General features: G+C 35.5%; 1 pseudogene; it reads right to left on the reverse strand.

The window, feature by feature from the left end:
- Nucleotides 1–12,179: 12,179 nt before the first annotated feature.
- On the reverse strand, nucleotides 12,180–24,579 carry LOC125210500 (annotated as a pseudogene).
- Nucleotides 24,580–25,796: the final 1,217 nt, after the last annotated feature.

Below are 25,796 nucleotides of genomic sequence, written 5' to 3' on the forward strand. Positions count from 1 at the left end.
CTTTTCTTTTTGAGTTATTTTCACTTTTTGTTTTTCTTTTTAGGTTGTATGCTCACTCTCTCTAAGGGGCAACCATTAGAGTTATTCGATCCTGAGAACGAAGCATCCAACCGAAGGGGAAACGCTCAGAGAAGGCTCAACCAAAGGCGATCACTTTCGCCTCTCAAGAGAGAACCGCTTACTCCTGTTGCAATAACAATGGCGGACAACGAAGAGAACAATGCACCACATCCAAATCCGATAGTCCAACAACTCCAATTACAACTTGCAGATGTGGTGAAACAGCTGAAAGAAAAAGAGGAACAACAAGCCACAGTGCCAGTGCAAAACATGTACGCTTACAGAGAGGTAGAGAACCCACCAATTGGCAACGATGGGATCGATGCCAATCATTTTGAGCTCAAGCCAGGATTGCTTAATATGGCTGAGGCTAATGCTTTTGCGGGGAAGGCCAATGAAGATCCCAACAAGCATCTTACTAAGTTTATTCAGATTGGTAACACGGTGAAGCTTAATGGGGTAAGAGATGAACAAATCAGACTAAGTCTATTCCCATTTTCCTTGAGAGATGATGCTAGAGATTGGTACGACAGCATGGGGTCAGGATCTGTTAAAACATGGGATGCCATGGTAGACTTATTTTTGGAGAAGTATTTCCCACCCAGCGAAGTTCTAAAGAGGCAAGCAGAGATAATTCAGTTCCAGATGAAACCTCATGAGACAATCCGAGAAGCATGGGCTAGATTCAAGACACTGCTGAAAAGATGCCCCAAGCATGGTCTAAGTCCGGGACACCAAGTCATAACATTTTACAGGGGGTGTACTCCAGATGCAATGCGTGAACTGAATTGGAGCTCATGAGGAGCACTCTTTCAATTAGGGGAGAATGATGCCATGCAAGTGATTGAGAGAGTAGCTTCCACTGATGAAGGATGAAATAATGAAAGAAACAAGTCATACAGGGTGGCCTCTGCTACAGAAGTGATAGGATAGACAGAATGTCAAAGCAGCTAGATCTTTTGACCACTCAGAGGTTTTGGAAAGTGTTGGCTACTGCCTTGCAAACCAAGTAGGTTAAGTTCAAATCTACTGAACTTGGCGGAATTAAAAGATTATTCTATCTAACGGACCTAGGAGACTGGAGGAGTACGAAAACATGCATGAACCTTTGATATGAAGCAAACACTTGAATCTAAACTAAATCAAATGGAAACACCTGTATAAAGCGAGATCATGCCGAAACTTTTCCCAAATAGCCAAACAAAACATAAAAGTAAAGTGGGGACCAATTTCCCTAACTAATTAAGCTGGCAGAAAAGTTGTAAAAAGGCGTCAAGCAAAAAGCAAACTGCAGATTTGGATCCTAACCACCACTGCTTCATCTTCTTCATGTAATCAACGAAAAATAGAGTAAAGCAGAACAACAAACACCATTGAAATAAAGCATGCTTCGGAACAAGACATAAACACGAAATTCAAGCTAGAACTACCAAATCTAGTCTACCTGACCAAGTGGAATTGATAAACGAACAATAGTAAGCCATAATCATGCAGATTCGAAACAACACAGTTGAGATCTACCAACTTAAACTCCACCTAACGTGGATTCACCGAAATCCAATTTCGTCAAACTCAGATCCATGAAATCAAACTCGAATTCAACCGAATTCCAACACCCTACAACTAACAATTGCTAAACGTATCCAATCAAAACACAATAAATCTCAATAGAACGAAATCCAACGGTACACCTGCGGAAACATCCATAACATCAGTTATAACACCAAATTCACAAAAACCAAAGTCAAAATCTAGATTTAACACAAAATAACAACGAGATTCACGAGCTAAAGAGTTCAACACTAGAGAATACTTAAAAACAACAACGGAAACAATACAAACAGAAAATAATAGATTGTTTCTTCGCCCACGTAGGGAGGTGGGACAAGTATCACGAGCTAAAACACCACCAGCTGTCGGAATGGAACTCCCCTCCAAGTGCACAGAACTTAAAACTAAGATTTGTAGTGAATATGAGCTTGGGAGACTTGAGCTAAGAAGGAGAGTTGCCTCATTCTTCAATCTCCATCCCTTTATATAGGGAGGCCTGAGGCTTTAATCCCTAAGGCATCCTCTCTCTGATCCCTTAAAGAGGGATTTTTGAAATCTGCTCTTTTTTACCACTTTTGCTCTTATCGCCGTCTTCATGATTCTCCTTGGTCAGTTTTTGGCTTGTGGTACTTCACTTCAAACTCTACTTTATTTTTATATTTTATTTAACTCAATAAACATAACTTTCTTAAATCTTGTGTAGAAAAGAAATATCTCAAGTAATGTAGGACGTAATGTAGGACGGAGGAAATATGTCACAGTACATCTTTTAAAAATTATAATTACCGGCGCTTAACATTATATAATCATCCAGAATATTCATTATTTATACGAACTTCAAAGATGTCACATAGTATAAATTAAAAAAGTTGAAATTATAATCTTGTTTCCCTATTTAATCACTTCATCACCCTCTCTTTTTAACTCATTCCAAAACAACAAAAGCATTATTGAGCTATCTGATTGTATACAAATATAGCATCCGAATAAATGGTCCAAACTTTGGATTGGGATCTTTTAATTTACTTCATCACCCTCTCCTTTTAACTCTTTCCAAAACAACAAAAGCATTATTGAGCTATATGATTGTATACAAATATAGCATCCGAATAAATAGTCCAAACTTTGGATTGGGATCTTTTAATTTATTTCATTGTGATCTCTCTCATTTGCCTATGGTATTAATATTTCATTGTGTTATCAAGTGACACCAAATGCTTTATAGGGTTACATTTAGTCTTCCAAGGTGGGCGTTAAAAGAATCATTAAATGGCCCAAACTTGTACATAATATACACCATTAATCGTATAATTATTCTTTTGCGAATTTAAATAATCAAGTCCAAACTTGAACAAAACAACAAAAGATTATAGGCATGTAGCTGCGTAAAATAGAGCATATTTATTGTAGTTGAAAAAAAATTAGCAATAGTAAATAAATGAACCCAAATTTCTGCTAGAAAAGCCATTTTCGTCCATCACCAATCACCATTTAAAGGGCAAGGTCTTTGTGGGCCAAACCGTTCAGGGTGATCAATATTGATGCCATAAATATCAATAATGGTCCATACCCATAAGCATAATCATATATAGGTGGTGTATTAAATTTCTGGTCGCCAAAGTTAGGTGCCAAACAATTAACGTTAGATTTTTTTTTTTGCTATATTTTATAGCGGTTGTCTTTTCTATAATATTTTATTTTTAAACAGCCGATTGATCACCACTTGTCTCATATAGCGATCAGGAGTAGAGTGTAGTATTTTTAAAAGGTTGAAACATTTGGTTTGAATTTTAATACACCCTCCGTCACATATTATTTGCAATTTTTTATTTTAGATATAATAAATTTCACAATTTTTTATTTTAGATATAATAAATTTGAGATTGAATTTATAGTGTTATCAAATTAATATTTTAATTAATAGGAAATCATTTAATTAACTCTAATATGTACTATAGTATTAACAAAAATATCATAATTCTTACTTAAAATATAAATAGTGTAAGTCGTTTGGGACGAGTTAAAATTAAAAAATACAAGAAACATGAAACAAATGGAGCAAATTTGTTTAGTTTTCTACAATTCCACAAATTTTATCGTCAATATTGTTTTTTGAATAATATATACTCCATCCGTCCCATGAAATATGTGCAGTTTTTATTTTAATCCGTCGCATAAAATTATGGTCATTCCATTCATGGAAAGTTATCCCAATATATTACTCATATATATTAAGTTATTTACGGCTTATACTACTGTCAAAACAGTAATAATAATATGAGTCTAACTATCAGCTAACACTACTTTTACAGCTTTTCTCCTCATCTCTCTTATTTTACCAATTTATCTTAATTCTCGTGTCATATCATCTGCCCATATTCTTATGGGATAGAGGGAGTACTACTATACCCCTTCCATCTCTTAAAAATAGATAATATGGGAACAATATAAATTTAAATACAAAATTAATAAAATATAAAAGATATAAAAAAGGAAAAAATGGTTTGAATATTATCAACGAAGAATATGCTCCATTTTTTTAGGAAAAAAAAAAAAAAAACTAAAATGGAAGTGTGCTAAACTCAAAGCTGCATACCAAAGTACAACATAGCATATAACAAAGGAGTTCAAAATGTATCACCAAAACATTAAATCTGACATAAAACAGATTGATCACAACCTCAAATTCACCATCAGTAACATGGCCCAAAATGCCAGTCTACATTATTATTCATACTAAAAGATGGAACAAGATCAAGCCATTTTCTGGGCTACTTCTTACTCGGGTTTCAACGAGTTCTCAACATCAATCACGAACCTGTACTTCACATCGGATTTCAACAGCCGATCCATAGCCGTGTTTATGTAGTCTATCGGTATTACCTCCACATCCGCTAGTATGTTGTTCTTGGCAGCGAAATCAATCATTTCCTGTGTCTCCTTCATCCCTCCTATCCCGCTCCCAGCTATCGTCTTCCTACCTGCCATCCCACGAAAATGTTAACTCAAATTTTACAAAAGGCGTGGCTCGGATTGAAACAGAAACAACTAAGATTGCGCAACGCATAATGCCACTAGCCTTGGATCAAGGTGAAAACAGGCAGCTGCAGGGGAGCCTCTGGTGCACCAACCACGATTAGCTTCCCGCTTGGCTTCAGCAGGCTCAGCAATGGCACAACTGGATGGGACGCGGAGACGGTGTCAATGATGCCATCTAGTGTGCCTACAGCAGCCTACCAAGCAGAAAACAGACATACAAAAAGGGTTTACTTTCAACAAGTTAAAGATTTTTTTTGGACGAATAGAGACATGAAATCCATTATCTTCACCTGCATCTGCTCCGGGTCACGACTAACCAAAAACTCATCCACACCAAGGCGTTCAATAGCTTCCTTCTTCTTGCTAAGAGACGTGCTGATAACTGTAACCTTCGACCCAAAAGCCTTAGCGAATTTGACAGCAACGTGCCCTAGCCCACCGAGGCCATTCACACCAATTCTTTGCCCGGGCTTGTCTAGTCCAAAGTACCTCAGTGGGCTGTATGTTGTGATGCCAGCACACAGGAGAGGGGCACCGGCATCTAGGGGGAAGTTGTCAGGCCAACGGATGATGAAGTGCTCGTCCGCAACCATGATATTGGAGTAGCCTCCCCGGTTAATGGTGCCATCCAGATAAGGGAAACCATAAGTTTGTATCTGTTTAGGGCAGTAGTTTTCAAGATCATTGGTGCACTGATCACACTGGCGACACGAGCCAACCAAGACCCCGACACCAACTTTGTCACCAACCTTCACCTTCTCGACCTTGCTACCAACTTCAGTCACAACTCCCACAATCTCATGCCTACACAAGGTTAATTGTTTTGCTTTTAGTGTTCATTCATAAAATCTGAAATTAACAACTATTGCCACACTGCAGTCTGAGTCATTTCCTATTTAGCAAAAATCAACTTTCTTCTACCTTACATTACTCTTTCTTACTTTATTCTATCTTTTTCCTTTCTACTTTATTATCCATTTACTTAACTTACTTAACAAATTTTTTCTAAAATAAGAAATACCCCTACTACACATGGACCGAGGGAGTACAATTGTTCCATAAGATGAGATTCAAGCAATAGATGATTTTCAATTGAAAGATGCCATTATTAGTGATTTGCAAAATAAGTATTCCTCTCTAACTCTATCAATCTATCTCTCATGACATCTCCAACCATTTTCGCTAAACTAATACTTATTTTAGTGTAAATCTCCCGTCAAATATAATTTTACTTCAATTATTTAAACTAAACTCAAACTTAAAAAATTATTATCAATATTATGCCTTTTTTTACTCAGAAACTTCGAAAAAGTGATAGGTATTTTTTACTCAAAAACCATAAAATGAGATTGGTTTTTTAGTAGCATTAGAGCTAATTACACGTATCCTATTTTAGGAGGTTTTAATGTATCACTGGAGATGGAGGGAGTATTTTTCTTCCTTAGGAATCATCATTCTATTCGGAGGAGGGAATAGTCATTCCTTTCATTTAACTAAGGAATAGTCATTCCATTCCATTTTTCTCTTTTATTTTTATTTTAGATTTTAATTATATAAATTTTAGAATTTTTAATTATTACTAATAAAAAACTACACTACACACATTGCACACACCACACACTCTACACACATTGCACACTCCACACACAATTTACACACACTACTCAATTCCATTCCATTTGTATTCATTACATTAACCAAGCACGAGAATGAAATGAAATTCTCATTCTATTTCCATCCCCATTCCATTCTCATCTCCATTTCGTTTCCTCTTTATTCCATTCCATTCATATTTGCTTGATATATTGTAACATCCCAAAGGCTTAGAAGTAATGTATTATTACGTTAAGGAAATCTTTGAATTTAAGCTAATCTCAAAATAATTTTGAAAATAGAGAAGGGTAATAACTAAAGAGAATTAAACTAGTAAATTACTTAAATGTAATCAATCGTTTTTTCAGTAATCTATGTAGGGTTGTGTTAAAATAACAACCATTAGATATAGGAGCAGATTCAACCTTAGCCTGCCACGTGGTAGACTTGGTTGCCTATGAATCATAGATTGCTTGATTATCTTTGGTTTTGTATCGTAAATTGCTTGAAACCATATGTCGAGTTGCTTGCCTATGTATCGAAGATTGCTTGCCTAAATTATTATTTTAACTATGGTGTCACCATAGTTCTCTGATTTCGTATCTTATATTGCTTGGAACCATATGCCGAATTGCTTGCTTATGTATCACATATTGCTTGCATATGTATTGCAAATTGCATGTCACTTGTTGTCACGTTGTCACGTTAACAGTGGAGTCACCCTAACGCACTCCAATCTATGTATGAAGAAAGAGGTTATAAATATTTATAAAATTATGTCAAACAATAGGGATATGCATAAATTAAATCATATATTTCCATAAATCGGAAATTTAGACACGGAGATATCTTTATCTCCAATACTTTCTTGAATCTGGAAGAATTATCTATTATAATGATATAGTGTGTGTATCATGCCATGTGGCCTACTTCAAATCCATGTATTAAAAAAAAATAAAAAATCACAATAATAGTAATAGGGGGGAGATGAAGGGGCTTCTCCCACAAGTATTCTCGGCAACACAATTTGACAGTGGTTTCTTTTATCAACTTTCACTGGGTTTTTCTCGTATTATCGATTACATCGTTGATTCCATCGCATGTACGAGGCTAAAATAAGGGGGTGTTATGTTAAGGTTATTTTCCTTAACAATGATCGGCGGCGGCTGCTCGTCGATCACTTCGGTTCCGGCGCCCTAGCTGGGGTAGTCGGACAATCAAGATTCACGTTGTGCGCGGTTCTTCGTCGGGCAGCGAGAATCTAGGGTTTGGATATAATACAATTATGTGTGGGCAAATAATATTTTCATTCATTGATTGAATACAATATCTCCTATTTATAATACTAGAATACTACTACCCTAATTTATTAAATAAGAAAACAAAGATATGGAAAAAGTATGGTGAAATAAAAGATAACTAAATAATTGAGATTTCCTAAGATATGAGATCGTATCAACTCCCCCACGGTTGAAATCCACCTTGTCCTCAAGGTGGAAACCATGAACCAAAGACGAGAGTTGAAAACAGAAGCTTTGGCGAGGCGTCTCCTCCTGGATCAAACACATACCGAAAAGCTGAACGTATCCCTCGATCATCTCCATCAAAAATCAACCAAATTGACCTAATGTGGCCGACAAAATTCCATGCCAAAATGAAAAGCATGTCCACACCTCCAAGAATGCTCAAACATGGCGTGTCATTGCGCGGAGGGATCAACCTTGCATCGGTGTCGAGCGATGTTGATCGATGATTCATACTTGGACCATCACCGACATTCAAATCCACATAAACACAAGCAATTACGGGCAAACCGGTGTAAGCACCATCTCCTTTCTTGCCCCAACAATTCCCAACAACATATTTGGATGACACTTGAACGTCATTGAGTGAGGCGACAACCTTCTTCACTTCATTAATGGAATCGTCCTCCTCTACATCATCTAACAATGCCACTTCCCGATGTGTTGGAGGTGTGGGATCACCAATCTTCTCATCATATACCCCGACGAGCACTTGCAGCAACATATTTTCGGTCTTGACGATCTCTTCCAGGGACTCGTCGATTGGAACATCAACATCAAGATTAGCGCCCCCATTGTGAGCAGCGTTGTTGGGAACATCCTCAACTAGATTTTCGTCATCAATATTCTCCTAAAACCACGCATTCAACTGGGCGAGAAGGTTGGCTTGCTCCAATCTATAAATACACAATTTCTCGTCGTAATCACTAACTGATCTAGTTGGGTTGGGCAAGGCGAACAAACCTTGAGACTTGGAATATTGGGCAGACCACGCTGCTTCCCCGAATCAATAAACCTATTGGACAGTTGAGGCGGGTGCGTGAAGCCAGACCGTGGCGGGGCAACGACAGCCAACGGAGCTGTGCGGTGACTCAACGGTCGGTTAGACTGCGTAGGCTGCAAGGTCTGCGGGCAGCGAGAGTCGGTTGGATCCCAACGACTAGGCGGACCTAGTGCTGGCTGACCATAATCCGAATATCCTCGCGATGCACGACAATGCGGTGGTTCCCAACAAGAGGGCTGCCGCGACCGTGGTGGGTCGTAGGGCTCGAAACTCGGCAGTGGTTGGTTACTCGTCGACGTGTGATAGTTATGCTTTGCATGGTAATTGTGTGGCGGCTGATCATAGGGTGGAAAACCCTGTGACTGTCTGGAGGGTCCCAGCAGGTTGCACGTTGTGGCTGGACCGGCTGGTAGGGACGGAACAGTTGCGCAGGCTGAGGGAGTTCGTATTGACGACGACGATAGTGGACGTAGTCGTATGACATGATGGTGGTCTGACTTTGACGCGGCCCGCAGGAATCCTTTCCGTCGGGCGTTGCAGAAGTAGAGTTGTCCGGCAGCTAGAGCTCGACGGACAGGCGGGACTCAACAACCTAAGCAGTTGTTGTGCGTGGAATGTATTCCGTCGGGCAGCGGCGTAGCTACGGTTCGAGACGGTGGGAGGGTAAGATCACGATGAAAGCACCAGTTGTTAAGATTATTTTCCTTAACAACGATTGGCGGCGGCTGCTCGTCGATCACTTCGGTTCCGGCGCCCTAGCTCGGGTCGTCGGACAATCAAGATTCACGGTGTGCGCGGTTCTCCGTCGGGCAGCGAGTAATCTAGGGTTTGGATATAACACAATTATGTGTGAGCAAATAATATTTTCATTCATTGATTAATTGATTGATTGAATTAATACAAGATCTCATATTTATAATACTAGAATACTATTACCCTAACTTATTGAATAAGAAAACAAATATATGAAAAAGATATGGTGAAGTAAAAGATAACTAAATAATTGAGATTTCCTAAGATATGGGATCGTATCATGTTACATATATTCTTTCCTTAGAAATTATTATTCCCTTACAAATGAGAATATTTATTCCATCCATTTAGCTGAAAAATGGTAATTCCATTTTATTCTTCTTGTTTTAAATTTTAATAAAATTATAATCCCAATAGATAGCATCTAAAACGTAATGAATTTTAATGCACAATTGGTTAAGTAAGAAACACAAATAGCAAGAAAAAATGATTTGAGTATTGTTAGTAGAAATGGGTCCACTTGATTAGAGGGAAAAAGTTTCCTTAAATAGAATTGATCTATTTTTAAGGGACATCCCAAAATGACAAATATGGTCTATTTTTAAGGGAAAGATGAATTACAACATATTATAATATATTAGTATAGCATTATATTTCAACTCAATCTCATCTCAATTTTATTATTTTTAAATTTTATAATAAACCTAAAATTTTGAAATTTTATACTCCCTTCGTCTGTAAAAAGTATGAATATTTGGTTCGGCACAATTTTAATACATAATTGGTAAAGTAAGAGAGAGATAGAGAGAAAAAGTAATTAATGTATTCTTAGTGGATAATGGGTCCCACCTTAGAGGCAAGAGTTTCCAATATTAGAATGTTCACACTTTTACGGGACGAACTAAAATAATTGTTCATACTTTTCAAGAACGGGGAGAAGAACATTACTAATTTTATATAATTCACAATGTTGTTTACATTGACAATATATCTCTTTATCTCTCTCATACACACACACACACTCATTTACGTGTATACAAAATAATATGATTCAAAATATTTGGAAAAATATTTTTGAATAAATCATTTTTTTAGTAAAATAAACATATTAATTATTCATATTTTATTTTATATCATTCCTATATTATTTGTAGTCATCAAGTATATGAATAAAATCAACTAAAGAATAACAATTTCATTCATTTTATATTCCTTCTCATAACCAAGCAAGATAATGGAATGATATTTTTTATTAATAAATTAATTTCTTTGTGAGCTATAATTTATATTTGATTCTAAAAAGTAAAAAATATATATATATATATAAATGGTGTAAGTGCACAGTCCTTTAGTTTGCAAGAGTTTTAAGTAGGAATGTCAATCCAACCTAAAAACCATGTGCCAATCCAAATAGCCAATAAAAATTAGCATGTTAGGCTGTAACTTTGCAACCCGAATACAAAAATGGACTAAACGGATTAACCTATTAGGGTTGCCGGGGTAAACGGTTTAGGACGGGCTGTATTAATAATACTCCGATAGGAAACAAATGACAACATTTTTTAAGGACACAATCAAAGGTTACAAATAACACCACTCTTGATTGACAAAATCTTGATTATTCCGAAAGACTTAATGATAATGTATTATAAGTTCAATAACTATAAGATACACCTAACTCTCTCAAAATGCACAATTTACTAAATACACTGTCTAACGTAAACAAATCCCCATAATTTAAGCTTATAGCAAATTCATACAATGACATGTAAGCAGCAAAAAAAATTAGTATGAGACATAATATGAATCAAATATTCGATATTTCCTATTTGATTCTGGACATTTTATCATAGTTTTAGACTCATATTTGGTTTAAATTTCCTTATAGGTCGAGAATCGATAAAGCTAGGACAAAGTTTGGTGCAAGAAATAGGTATATGCAGTGAGTTTCTAGCGGCTGAATGAGTTTGTCACCATATTCTACCCGATCGGGTGCACTGCCTAGTTTGGCCAGAGACTTCCACCCGATTGGATGACTTTGTTACCATATCCTATCTGGTCAGGTGGCGCAAAATAGTTATCATGAGAACCAGTTTTTATTACACTTTTTGGGTAGTTTCCCCCCATGATTCACTACACGCAAAATTGAGGAAAATCACCAAGAAATAGTGGAGATAAGTAGGAGAAGAAGATACACCATCCGATCGTACTTCACGTCTTGTATACGAAGTATCCCAACAATTGGGGAAAATCATGAGTTCTGCAGCTTTCTACTTTAGCATGTGTGACCAGTTTTTCTTAGTTGCTCCTAGCTAGCACTAGTATGATGAATTGATTGTATGATTTGTTGAAAATTTATGGTTAATCATTTTACTTTGGTTATTTATCTACTATTCTGATTTAATATATGCTATTTTATGCTGCATTTGAAATAATATGTTCTTTGCCTTCTTCTAACGTCTCTTTAACTTGTAAACTAGATGATAACATAGATGACAAACTTAGAGAATTTTATCTTGCTTAGGGAGTAATGCATAAGTGTGCATATGTTTGATAGATTCTTCACAGTTAAATTAGTTTGATGAGATATATGATGTGTCATGTGTTCAACTAACCATAAGAATGGTTGGCCTTTTGAAATTAAGTCCTCCCGGATCCATGTTAATAGACTCTTTTTTACTTTATTTTCTCTTAATCTTCTTACTTTATTCACTATTCATTTAACATACTATTCTTAAACTCCGTAGCGAAAAGAAATGCTTCTATTAATAAGGAACGGAGGGAGTACTTATGCTTCAGCAAGAAAGGCAATAATATTCTTTACGTTTTGAATTTCTTTACTTTGGACCTTTATTCTTTGCATTTAGTTTGTAATTTTATCTATCCATATTGTTCAACTCCATGTGGTTCGACTCTGAAATACTATAGTTGTCACTTATTCTTGCAATAATTGCAGCAGTTTTCAAATAGAACTTGATTTGCCACGTCGTTGGTACGTAGACATTGTTGACAGTTTTCCTGAAAATGATGCAATGTGAGAGTTGGTAAAATGTTGTTAAAATAGATTATTGTGATGGTACCTAGTGACATGGGCGAAGAACCAATCTCTTGCATAGTTGCTGAAACCAACGACGTAGATTAGATCATTTTTCGGGTACAAATCTGTGTATCTTTCCCATAAACCATACTGTCTGAACCTGGATTATAAGTTGTTGATAAGAAATTAATTATGGAATGTGATTTAAGTGATTTTTTGTTAAATGTGGAGCTTACTTTTGTGTGGATCTGAGGTATAGCTTGTTGACGAGACTGGGGGCAGGATCAGGAATGTAGAACTCTGATCCAGTTCGATCAGGGATCCCGATTTCCCACAAAGTTGGTCCGTTTCTTGGAGAATAGTACACAAGATTACCTATTTGAATCACACTACCTGGTTTGATTATAATATAACCGTTGTGTTTGAAGTCTCCGATGAACCCTGGAACCGAAGCGTACAAGTTATAAATGCCCGCTCGAACACCTGTTATTGCGAAACTCCCATCTTGACCTGCCTCTGTCCAGAATTGATAGCCCTGAGAAAAACAATCCTCTTATTTAGCTGGTAAGACGTTTTCTCTTGTAACCATAGTTGAACCATTATTGTTCACCTTATAATTATCTTGCCATGATCCCGCAGCTCCGGGAGGGGCCAGGACAACATATGCTGATCTTGCTGGCTTCGCGGGGCCGACATCTTGCACGAAAAGCCTTCCACGGACCGAGCCTCGTTGCCTGGAGTGAGGAAAGTCTGGTGATAATGGGAACTCATACGGCCATTTCGCTATCTCAGCTGCCGTCTGATCATCATTCATTTCGTTTGTGAGCAGAGACAGTTTGATTGGACGGATACATAATTTACAAGGGGAGAAAAAAGAGACCTGTCTCTTCGCATCTTGCCACAGAGTAGTTGGCTGAGTTGCTGCATCTGAATTAAGATATACAAAAATAGGGCCAAACACCTTTTTCCATGGCTCCTTGTTTTGTAAGAAAACTCCAAAGCTCGGCCCAGCATAGTGGTCGCTGAAGAATATCTGTAGGTAGACGAGACAATCATGCATCATTTATCCTAACCGTGCTACTACTCTTCTTTTGTCATTTTAGTATGTTCTATAAAATTATTACTTCTATATTACTACTAATAAGGTGAGTCTCACTTTCCACTATTACTACATCAATTACTTTTATCTTTCTCTTTCATACTTTACTAACAACGCATTAAAGCGTCTAAGTCCATATATTTAGGGAATGGAGGGAGTATATCAAATTCGAATAGTCTAGGATAGGTTTCCTCACAGATAAGGAAGTCGGGCCGACATGAGAAGTAAGATCCGGTTTGAGGGGACCTCCAGCACGAAACTCGTCACTCGGTGTTATGACCCAGAATCCCACATTGGGTCCAGAGCTAATCCACCCATGCACATGACTATCCTTGTTATCGCTCGAGTACTGATACTTGTCGTCCACCTGCACAACTAGAGAACTCAGTCTCCTGCAGTCCATAACATTATAATTATATTCATACATTACCTCTCCTTTCAATGAAGGATTGCTTGGATTTGTTAGTAAAACTGCTTCCTTATAAGCAAGAACCTTCCCAAATTTCCTGTCATCTTCCGTAGGCATAATCCTCTGCCTCTCATCCGAGATCGCCATGTAACGAAACCTAACACATTAATTCCAGATTACAAACATCAATTGGTAGATTCAACATTCTATATCAAAGAAGAATGCATAGACGGAAGTTGATGATTCGTTGATTAATTGTAGTTAGTATTTTACTTGGTTGATTTAATTCAAATTTTATTGAAACTGATACCATATATTTAATCAATAAATTTAATACGACCTTAATCCAGAGAAATAAACTGAAAGTACCATAGGTCACATAAGAATATAAATATTCTTACACATACCTCTTCTTGTCGAGCTTGAACGCGAGTCTTGCTCTGTCGATGTTAAGAGCAGGCCATCCTGCCACGTGCTCGAATATTGCATACGCATAGAAACCAGAGCTTCCACGCAATACTATATACCTGCACACAAAAAGAATGAGTGACATAATTTTCAGGACGATCGATCTCTGAATTCGGACAATCACCTCTTGTCTATGTTGAGAGGGACAGCATTTCGGCCGGCCGAGGGGTTCCATTTCAAGGTGAAGGAAACTTCAATTTGATCAAATGTTTGTGCTATAATCTTAAATTGCGTACATGCCAGCCTGCAAATTCACAGAAAAAAAAAATCTATGTTCGGACATATACATAAAAGGTAGTAATAAACTGCAAGCTCTAAATATTTACGGGTCAATAACATTTTTGCCTATCCCTGGCGCATCCCACCCTATATCCCAATACCTACATTTGAAAACAACATAGGAAAGAGGTTAGTTGAAAGCAGCAACAAAATTCAACAAGCAAAATTCAAAATTCTTCAATGACTTTATTTTTTGTTACTGACCCTCTTTGTGAGTCTTTAAACTCGGGTTCGAGGACGTTGGCGATGCCCTTATATGACACACCAGCGATTTGGCCCGACGGATTTAGCAGACTGAGTTTAACAATGCCGTTGTCTATCTCCACCTGATTTTTCATTTATATTTTTAATCATGTTAATTAATTAAAATTTGTGTTTTTGATTCTAAATTTTGTAGATACGAAATTTTCATTTTAGAATTGAAGCTTACAATGCCAGGTGAAAAACGCAGTTGGAGTGGAGAAGCTGCGGTTACATTGCTTTGAAGCAGCCTGCATTCATGAAATAAGACCTTACTTTTATAATTTTTGTCAAGGTGTAATCAATTGCAAACTGCACTACAAAAATGGGAACCAAAATCAGATTTTAGTCTATATTTTCTGGTGAAGATGCGGTTTACAGTATAATAGAACTCATAATAATTTTAATAATGAATCTCATATTCTATTACCTTATTCAACTCATCATTTAAAACTAGAACTCAAATTCTAATAACGTTTTCAATTCACTTTTTACTATATTTCTTAGAATTTGAGCGAGTCAAACGACTTCAATTAATGTGGACTGAGAAAGTACATATTTTTTCTTTCTCACTTATAGCATGAAAAAGGGAGTATGTGGTAATGTCTAGAGGTGGTGAAAAATATTCAATTAAAATACTTTCTATTTTAAAAAATTTTATTTCTCTCTAAAAAGATGGGATTCATTTTCCTAATATATACAAAATTTTCTCAAACAAACATGACCAATCGAAATATTTTGTATGATATACTATATGAAAAATTAATTACAGTCTATACTTTACCGACCCACCCTATGAATAAAACATTCAAATATAAAGATTTTAACAACAAACGACAAAATTTTTTGTATCCGTGACCGTGATACTGATAATCGTAATTGACCAAAATGTGTAAATATAGAAAAATGACATGGTAACAATATAGTTGACTTTCGGTTGTATTAAATTAATCTCATCAACTCATCAAAATAGTAGGTTTAACACCAAAAATAAAAGACTAAAAAATACATGTTGCGTGCTAACCTGTGTGAAGGAATTGCAGTAGTGGAATCGACAAAAAAGAAGAAAAAAAACATGAATCCAAAACATCCCATTAGTAAGCAATTTCGAGTCGTCTCCATATTAACCAGTTTCCCTTTAATTTAATTGTAAATGTAATTTTTGGCACTATATTTTTTGTTTACTCTAACCTTTGCTGCAATTTATGATCCAAGGAATGAGAGTGGCAGAGTGCTGATGTTGGTGAATATACAATAGCCATCTACGTGTTTTATTTAGAAATGTATCTGATACTATACGATTTTTAGACGTTTAAATAGCAGTAAATGGAATCATTTTTTAAATAAGGTCGAGAATATTTTTAAATAAATGCTTGGTTCCTACAATTTTATCAACTGAATACTTTTCGAATTTGTTTTTAATTTTTAAGATTTGAAAGTTTTTTTGGGGTCAAAGCTATATTTAAAGTTTCTACATTTTATATGAAATTTTGGTATTAATTTCATGTTTCTTTGCTTGATTGCAAGCAGTACGTATTTTTGAAAAATAGACCAAGTCCAACTGCCATCAGTTAAATTGACACTAAAATTTTGTAAAATAATCACTTAGAACGTAAAATAAAGCATATTAATTTGAAGATAAATTATTTTAATCTTTTATTTGTCAGGATACTTTTATTTGCATTCTTTAATTTTACTCTAATTTTAATTGGGATACAAAAATAAAAACGTTTTTAAAGCTTTAATGATATATTTAAAAACACAAATTAACCAAACATGTCCTTCAAATGTCTACTGTTTTTTATAGCGCCTTTATTAATTGTATAACTAATTTGGCTTGGATTTTTTTACGTAAACTTTTGAAAAAAAATCAATATAGATCAATAATTTGAGAACTTGATATTGTTTTAAGAGAAAAAATAAATTTATACTATATATACTTAGTGCTCTTCAAGTTTTAATCAAATAAGATTGGTTTATGCCTTTTTGGTTGGATTCTTTTACAAACTAAATAATGCATTACTACTAATTTGCCCCTCCTGCTTCAACTGTAGAGGAAACCACATCAGTATTTTTTATTCATTCATAGTATAATTTTAGGAAAATATATAATTAAATTTATTCATGAAAATCACCATTATTATTAAAAGATTCGTATAAAATTAACTATTCACAATCCTTAAACTATCAAATGGTATAAATGAATTATTCCACTTCTTTATAATAATATTGAAATTATGTAAAAAATACTCCTTTTATTTCGAACTTGTCTTGCATCACACCATATATATAGAAAAATGATATGTCTCATACTTTATTTTTTATTAAAATTTAAAATAGGAAAATATTTATTAAAATTATTTATTTAAATTTATAAAAAATATTTCTATTAATATTATGTATTTAAATTTATAAAAATGAAATATTTTCATTAGAAAAAATTTAACATTTTTCCTTTGAAACTGAGTTAGAAAGTTTCATTTTACATTTCTTAAATAGGATGAGTGGTTAATGTCAAATGAAAGTGATACTCTCTCCGTTCCATGCTAATAGAGTTATTTTTCTATTTTGGGAATTTTCAAGTTAATTGCGTCAATTCTATTTTTGGCAAAAAATAATTCTTCTTTTTACTTTATTCTTTCTTCATCTCTCTTACTTTTTCTTCATCCATTTAACACACTATTCTTATACTCCGTGCCAAAAAGAAATGACTCTATTAACAAGGAACGGATGGAGTATTAAATATGAAAACCCCATAAAATTGGGAAGTGATGAAAAATAACAAAATTGGCATGTATATAAATTTATGTAAATTATCATTTCCCCTTTAAATATTTTTATATAGCTATAATATATGTAAGCATATAGTATGTGACATAAAAATTTCTCCAATTTTTAAATTCGCTTCATTTTAATTAGATGAAGATAAAGTTTAGCAAAACATAGACCGTTGTTACAACTGGTATTAACACCCATGCTACGTTCGGGGCATTAGATCCTGGTCAGTTATTATCAACTTAGGCGCAAAACCCATACATTCGACAAACTCAGTGAGCAACCAAGAGAATGAGTCAACACCCTCATTTGACACGAAACCGGCACCAAACGTAACAGGGCATCCGTGGTTGTCTTTTCCAGTGAATGGCCAAAACACCATGCAATACCTATTCAACAAGAACACAAATGTCAACAAGAACTCAACACAGTACCTGAATTGTGAGCATAATGAAAAAATAAAAGAAAATGTCTGACACAAAATACACGTGTGATTACCTGTTCGTTGAGTACGTAGTATCAAAGGATACAATGTCACCAAACATCTTGTAGTTCTTTCGCGACACAGCGTCATACCAAAAAAGACTAAGTAACTTTCCATCACTACCTTGTTGGAATTTGTAATGGAAACCATCACATGTGTTCTTCTTCTCCTCCATTTGATTTAAAATCATTTGGACATCAATGCCTTTCATTTCTTGCAATATGTCGCGCTTGCCATTCCGTATGTCAGTAACGGTGCAACCCACAGAATCATAGCCACCCAGGAACTCCTTCAATAAATTGAAAGTCATTGTAGGTCCAATGTTGGCCTTTGTGCAATCCTGCATAAATTTATAATGGATATCCCCAAGGTTGCGGTTGGATTTCATGTATCGGGCATGCTTTTTAATGACCATCTCGTGATTTTGTTGTTCTACAAAGTTGCTGACAATATATCGAGGACTTCCGGACTCGGTTGAATACTTCAACGTAAGTTTGGCATTGCAATGACATCTGCTAGAACGGCATCTACGTTTGATAGAACTACCCTCTTCGTCGACATCCCACTTTTCACCTTGCCTGTTGCATACAACAGTCTGCCAGGTTTTGACACCATTTGAGTATTTGTGTCCAAATTTACGAGTATCAAAACGACAATCGTTGGCATATGCTTCATAGAAGGAAATTCTTTCGTCTAATGTTTCAAACACCTGACCACCGTAAGGTTTCAGCTCGGGTTTGCAATCTGGGATAACTGCAATTGTACACACAGCAAAGAACTGTCACCGAAGTCTATCATCAAGTAATGACACGGGAATGATTACCGGGGCAGAATATCATCACAAAATGAAACCGGAAAGATCATAATATAACAGAAAATAAGGTGTTGTCATCTTAATCTCCTTTCATATGAATGCGAACAGAAACATGTAATTTGTTGTCTACATCTTGTAAGACAAGTAGAACCTCAATATCTACACTAAATATCACCAATTCTATCCATATATCTAGAGCTGGGGAAAAATATCGAAAAAATGATATATCGCTCGTATCGTATTTAAAAATATCGAAAAATTATTGAATTTTCGATACGATACGATATCGTATCGTAAGTTTTCGATACGATAACGATATGAATTTCCTTATATCGCGATATATCGTTTTATATCGAAAATACGATATATATCGAAAATTTTCGATATATCGATATTTTCGATATATATCGATATTTTATTTTCGATATATATCGAAATTTTCGATATATATCGATATTTAACGATATATCGAATTTCGATACGATATATCGAAATATCGATACGATAACGATATGAAATTTTTTTATATCGAAAGTTCGATATATCGAAACTTTCGATACGATAACGATATGAAATTCTTTCATATCGATATTTTCGATACGATACACGATACAACGTTTTCGATACGATATATCGTATCGACCCACCCCTACATATATCACTGCATACTCATACACTGTATAATAAGGATTGACGAGATACGTTGTTTTACAGCCACAACAAAAGCTCACTGACCTTAATTTAGCAAACACCTCATTTAGCAAATAACATAACAGAACCTTAATTTAACTTGCAAATGAAATCATAGACCGAAAAAATACATTATTACTAAAAAAGAAGTTAAATCCTATCACCAATTCTATCCATATATCACTGGAGAAACGTACTATATCAGAATGGCAGCTGCAAGAACAAAAAATAACAGATAAATCAAGTGTTGTCATATCATGTATAGAGAATCAACACAAGCATAAAAAATTAGAGAATATTAAACCAATTCTTCACCCCAAAAAAGTCACCAATTTCATCCCAGCGCCAACGACCAATTCGATATATAACCTACTACTCAACCTCAATCATCAACTAACGTAGAAACATCCAACATAATCGCCATTGGTTTCAACATTATGCTACACAAATAAAATCTACTATTTTATTTAGCATGAAAAATATCTTGAGCTTCGTAAGACATCTCCATTTCAACACAAACGTGTACGTTGAACTTACGTCGGACGATATATACTCCGTAGAAGAACGTCGGGGAAGATTTATGTGATCAATTTTCACTGGAGAACGACGTCGATATCGAAATGTAATCTCTTTCCAAAATCGAAATGTAATCTCTCTTCGTCGTTTATTTATCAAGACTGCTTCTCTTTTGTGGCTGAATTAGTTCTATGATTTTTTGGCTGAATGTAATCTCTTTCAAAAAATTAAAATGATGGTGGTTTAGGAGATTGGAGATAAATTAGGGACTCATCTTTGACCCAATCACGTCAGTGAGCAGTAGGCGAATAACTGTTGTTAATATTATGGCATATTGGAGTGAAATGAGAGATGTAAATAACCGATGGAAGAAATGAATTCCATAAACACCCCCATTGACATAAAATGTAATAGTGACATTGACATATTAATCCCATTGCTAACCGTTGATTAATTACAAGGGATGTGTAGGATTAAAGTTTGTAGTTTGTATTATAGATAGGGGTTTGTATTTGATCACACCTCTCATATATTATATATATATATATTATAATATATATATATATATATATATATATACACTTTAATAAATAAACGTGACATATATACATACATATGTGATATGTGATGACTTCGGGTCATTTTCAGTGAATGGTGGCGCACTATTCATATGTTGACTATGGTTAAAGATGGTAAAAGTAATTTTTGTTACTGAAATATTATTGCACTGTCGTTTCTGACTTGTCCCATCATTTGTAGGAAGTTGGGGTTTCTTGAAGATAGAATACTAGCTCTGCGAAGAAGCTTTAGCTCGTTTTTGTATCATCATAAATTAGATACCATTAGTACTCTCATTTGAAAAGAAATGACTATATTTTGTAAATGGACATTTAATATCCATCTCCCCACTATTCAAAAGGTTTGATTATTCTCTTTATAATTTCGGGGATATTTATTTTCCGAAAATAGCCTTTACTTATTTAAAAAAAGAAATGGTTCAGGGAAAATCCTCTCTAAATTTTTTTTGAATTTTTTTAAAGGCCGCCCATTCGTTTCTCCAACTTCAATATTTTCCATCTTGAACTTAGTAAATTATTGGGAATTAATCATTTGAGCTTAACAATCCTTAAATTAATTCAATCCATTCAAAAAAATTCTTGGTTTTTTCTTGGTTCATGCTCCATTCCCCTTTTAAAAATTTTCGCCCACTTCAAATTTTTGCAAAACTCTTCCCCTTTTCTTAAATTTCCCCTTGAGTCCATTTCACGTTAAACAAGTCCATCCATCATGCTTTTTTCTCATCCAATTTTTGATTCTCATGCCCAACAATTTTTTTTTATCCTTGGCCCAAAATCAAAACATTTACTTACTAAAAGAAATCGGCTAATTAAATTCCTTCAGTCCAATTCCACAAAAAAATCGCATTTATTCCTTTTACCCTAGGCCCAATTACTTCACAATTAAATCATGAGGCCTACAAACTATTCATTCAACCCCATGCCCATTCCATTTAATTTACTAAGCCCAACAACTAAAAAAATTTCCATTCCCAATTTTAATTAATCTAGTCATCCAACAAAAAATTGGGAAAGGGCCCAAAGTACTCCCAACTCAACCCATCGATTTCCCCTTTTTCCCCCAAAATCATTTACTTCTAAACAAACCCCCTAACCCGAAAATACAGCACCCTTTATTTCTGGCGAAATCGCCGTTCCCTCGCGCGCCGGTGCGCTGTGCTCCAACAACGCCTCTCACCGGCGATTCCCCCGTTCCGGGCCCCCCTCGAGCTCCCCTGGTCCATCACCGATCGAATCGTCGGCGCTCCCTATCCCGGTGATTCCCCTCGGGCCCCCTCTCCATTTCTCATTCTCCCTAGTTCTCCGTCCGGGGCTGAAATCCCCGATCTCCTGGATCAGAGGGGGAATCCCGCGCCGCCTCACTGCCTCTTCTCGGGCGCAGAGATACCTCCGGGGACATTTTCCTCCTCGAGCTGGCGTCCAGCGGGTGTCCTTGCCCCTGTCGCTGCCCCCGCCGTTCGCCTCCTCCGCGAGCCTCTCGCCGAACGGGGCCAGCCTAAGCTAAGTCTTCCTCGCTTATACTATTTTTGAAAGTTTTTTTTGATGCTAGGTGATTGCTAAAAAAAAGCCTTCTCATTTTTTTAAAATTTTTGGGTTCCCGGGAAATTTTCATCTTCAAAACATTTGTCATTTTTTGTTTGAGGCTAATATGTTTGTTGCCTAAACCCCGCTACGATCTTTTCCCAAATTTTGACATCTATGGTTTAAGTTCTCATCTAGAGCTTGCTATGTTGAAATCTATATGAATGCTATTTACGTAAAGGATGTTGGGGAGAATTACCTTGCTTTGGTGATTCCTTAATTGTTGGGGGCTCAAAAAGCTTCCTCCCTCCTCTCATTTTGTTCTTTTCCAGTTTCGTGGTAAAAAGGGGAAGGGGTTATGGCTCTTTTTATGCCCAAATCTTTTGGCTTTTTGGGGGAAAATACCCAAAATTCCTTTGAGCCAATTTTTTCCTCTTTTGAAACTTGATAAGGGTTCCTTTTCCTTGGTGAAAATCTTTGGGAAGGGGTTATGCTTGGTGATCAAGTTCTTTAAATTTAAACCCTGTGGTAGAAAGGACTTTTCACTCTTTAGATTAAGGGGGTGACCTCATTCTTTATCCCAAATTTTCATTACATCCCCTTTGGGAAGATTTGTGATATCTCATTCCTTGTCTCTTAAACACTCTTGAAAATCTTTAAATACTCCTTTCCATTTTTTTGAATAACATTTTCTGGTTTTTTTTTAAGAAGAATCTAACATTTTTTGGGTTTCGGTTAAAAGACAACTCACGCTATCTCAGGAGACTACTAATGGACCTTGGCAGGATGGGGATCAAAAGAATTAGAAATTTTCTATGCATAGGAATTCAAGACATTATTACTATAAGTATAGTGTCTCTAGAAATATAGAAAAGAATAGAATCCACAATTACCAATAAATATTGGATATTATAGAACATAACGATTTCTATAGCGATATAAAATTTTGGATTTCTTTATCACAATTCTAAATTCGAATAAAATAATATTGGATAGTCAAACTTTTTTTATTTTGAATTCACATGATATTTGAAACAATATCTCCCATGAATCCCATGTCTTGCTATTGCACTGTCACTGCATATAACTCCTGTCGTTGATCAGATTGCCAGGATCTGAGGGGTCCAGGTGGAGCCAATCCTACGTAAGCTGATCTTGTGACATCAGGAAAAGGAGAAGCGTACTTGCCGTTGATTTCTCCTCGTTGTTTTGAATCAGGGAAGTCGACCGAAGATGGAAACTCATATGGCCATTTTTTCATTTCTATGTTCATCTGTTTTTCTTACAAGTTGCTTCAACAAAATCTCGAAAAAATCAACAATTTTAATTCATTGTTTGATACTATTACCTGTGTTTTTGCATCTTGCCAAAGTGTTTTAGGGTTATTGTCTGACCCCGAGTTTAGGTATATAAAAAAACTGGACCCAAAACCTTTTTCCATTTCTCTCCAGCATCTAAGTTCACTCCATATTTAGGACCAGCATAATGTGTACTGAAAAATATCTGTATCACATGACCAAAATTTAGTCCACATTGATGAGTTAATATTGGATACATAATTTTAGAATATATACTCCCCCAATCCCATAAAAATAGAGACTTTTGGAACGACGCTTGTTTTAATGCACAATTGGTAAAATAGAGAGATAGAAAGAAAAGGTAATTGGAATATTGTTAGTGGAGACTAAGGCCCTCCTTATTAGAGAGAAATAAGTTACCAAAATTTAAAATTAAAAGTGGATTATTTGTATGGGACGTCCAAAAATAGAAAAAAGTTTCTATTTTCATGAGATGGAGGGAGTACATAATTTTAATGTTATTGTTAAAACCAAAATTGAATCAAAACTGATGGTTTTTCCGACAATTGATTTTATGCGCTACTCACAGCTAACGAAGTAGAGCCAACATGAGAAGTGAGATCCGCTTTCATTGGACCACTTGGTCGAAACTCATCACTCGGCGTTATCACCCAAAATCCGACCTGGGGCCGTGAGCTGATCCACATAGAAAACATGCTATTAAAAGATTCAATTTCAACTTTATTCACATGTTTTGTTTAAGCTTGAATGCAACTCTTGCCTCTTCAAATTTCAAAGCAGGCCATCCCTTCATGTGCTCAAATATCGCGTACGAGTAGAAACCAGAAACACCACGCAGCATTATAAACCTGCACAAAATTAATCATTACAAAAAATTCGTTAGATTTCCACATATATAAATGAAGATATTAGAATGTGGGACACGCCTCTTGTCTATGTTAAGTGGAACCACTTTGAATTGAACATAAGGGTGGTCCATTTTGAGGCGAATGAAACTTCGATTACATCTGCAGTCTGAGCTATTATACTGGAAGTCGAATTTTCCATGCCAAGAAAATAACATTATGTTGAAGAATTTTGGTTAAAAAATTAATTAATTAAATGATCAATGTAAGTGAAATGAAGAGTACTTGTCGAAAGAACTCAAGCTGATCTTAGGCACGCCCCATGTAATGTCCCAATACCTACAATTTGATATAGTAGTAGTATTAAACTGTTAAATGACACGCGCGGGCTTTTATGTGCAATTGGTAAGCTGGTCTTAGTGAGATAATAGTCATAATTAAAAATGATTATATTTAATATTATCTCGTCCTAAAAAAAATAAACAAACTTGTAAATGACATGAGGTTTAAAGTATGAGAAAGATGGGAAAAAGGTAGTGAAATGAGTGTTAGTGGATTATGGGGTCCACATTATAAATGATGTGTAGAGTTTTATTTATTGAAAACTTACTATATTTTGGTCTAACATTGGGGACTGCTTAAAAAGGTAAAACTAGTCTATTTTTTAGGGACGGAGGAAGTATAAACTGACCCTCGACCGGAATCAGTAAACTCTTCTTCAAGGGCATATTTCCAACTCCTCCGTATGCGACTCCTTTAATGAGGCCCCCTGGATTTGTTAAGCTTAGTTTTACAATGCCATTATCAATTTCCACCTGCACAAATCACTCTAATCAACTTGATAATGACAATTGCCACTTCTTTTAAGGTTGCAGCACTAGGCAGAAAACATGCAGAAAACATTTTCTATGTCGAAATGACTTGAAATTCATATGGTGTTAGTGAATCAAATTGAGGGATCAAAGTCTTAGCTATGTCATGATACGATGGCTTTTGGTCATTCGACATTTTAGGGGTGGAAACACAATTTTCTATTGTTCCTTTTGAGGGTTTTCTTGTAGTGGGTGTTTTTTTAACACAATTTTTCCATATTAAGATTATTTACATTTTCAAGAAACTAGAGTTCAGGTACTCTTTATAGTACATCTTTACATCACAACCCATGACATGACAGAGAACAAAATTTTAAGTTACAACACAAACATTATCACAACAAATCAAGACATAAAGATGGATTAAAAATTCAATCTGTCATCAGTTCAAATATCGAAAAACATTACGAAAATATGAGGAAACTAAAGATTATAATATTCGTGTTTGGTAATATACAAAAAGAATTAGATAGATATAGTTGATTTTATGCTTACAGTGTCACGCTCTACGCGAAGCTGGAGTTGAGAAGTTGAGCTCTTGTTGATA

Source organism: Salvia hispanica, chromosome 3 (genome assembly GCF_023119035.1).
Source record: "Salvia hispanica cultivar TCC Black 2014 chromosome 3, UniMelb_Shisp_WGS_1.0, whole genome shotgun sequence".
NCBI lineage: Eukaryota > Viridiplantae > Streptophyta > Magnoliopsida > Lamiales > Lamiaceae > Salvia > Salvia hispanica.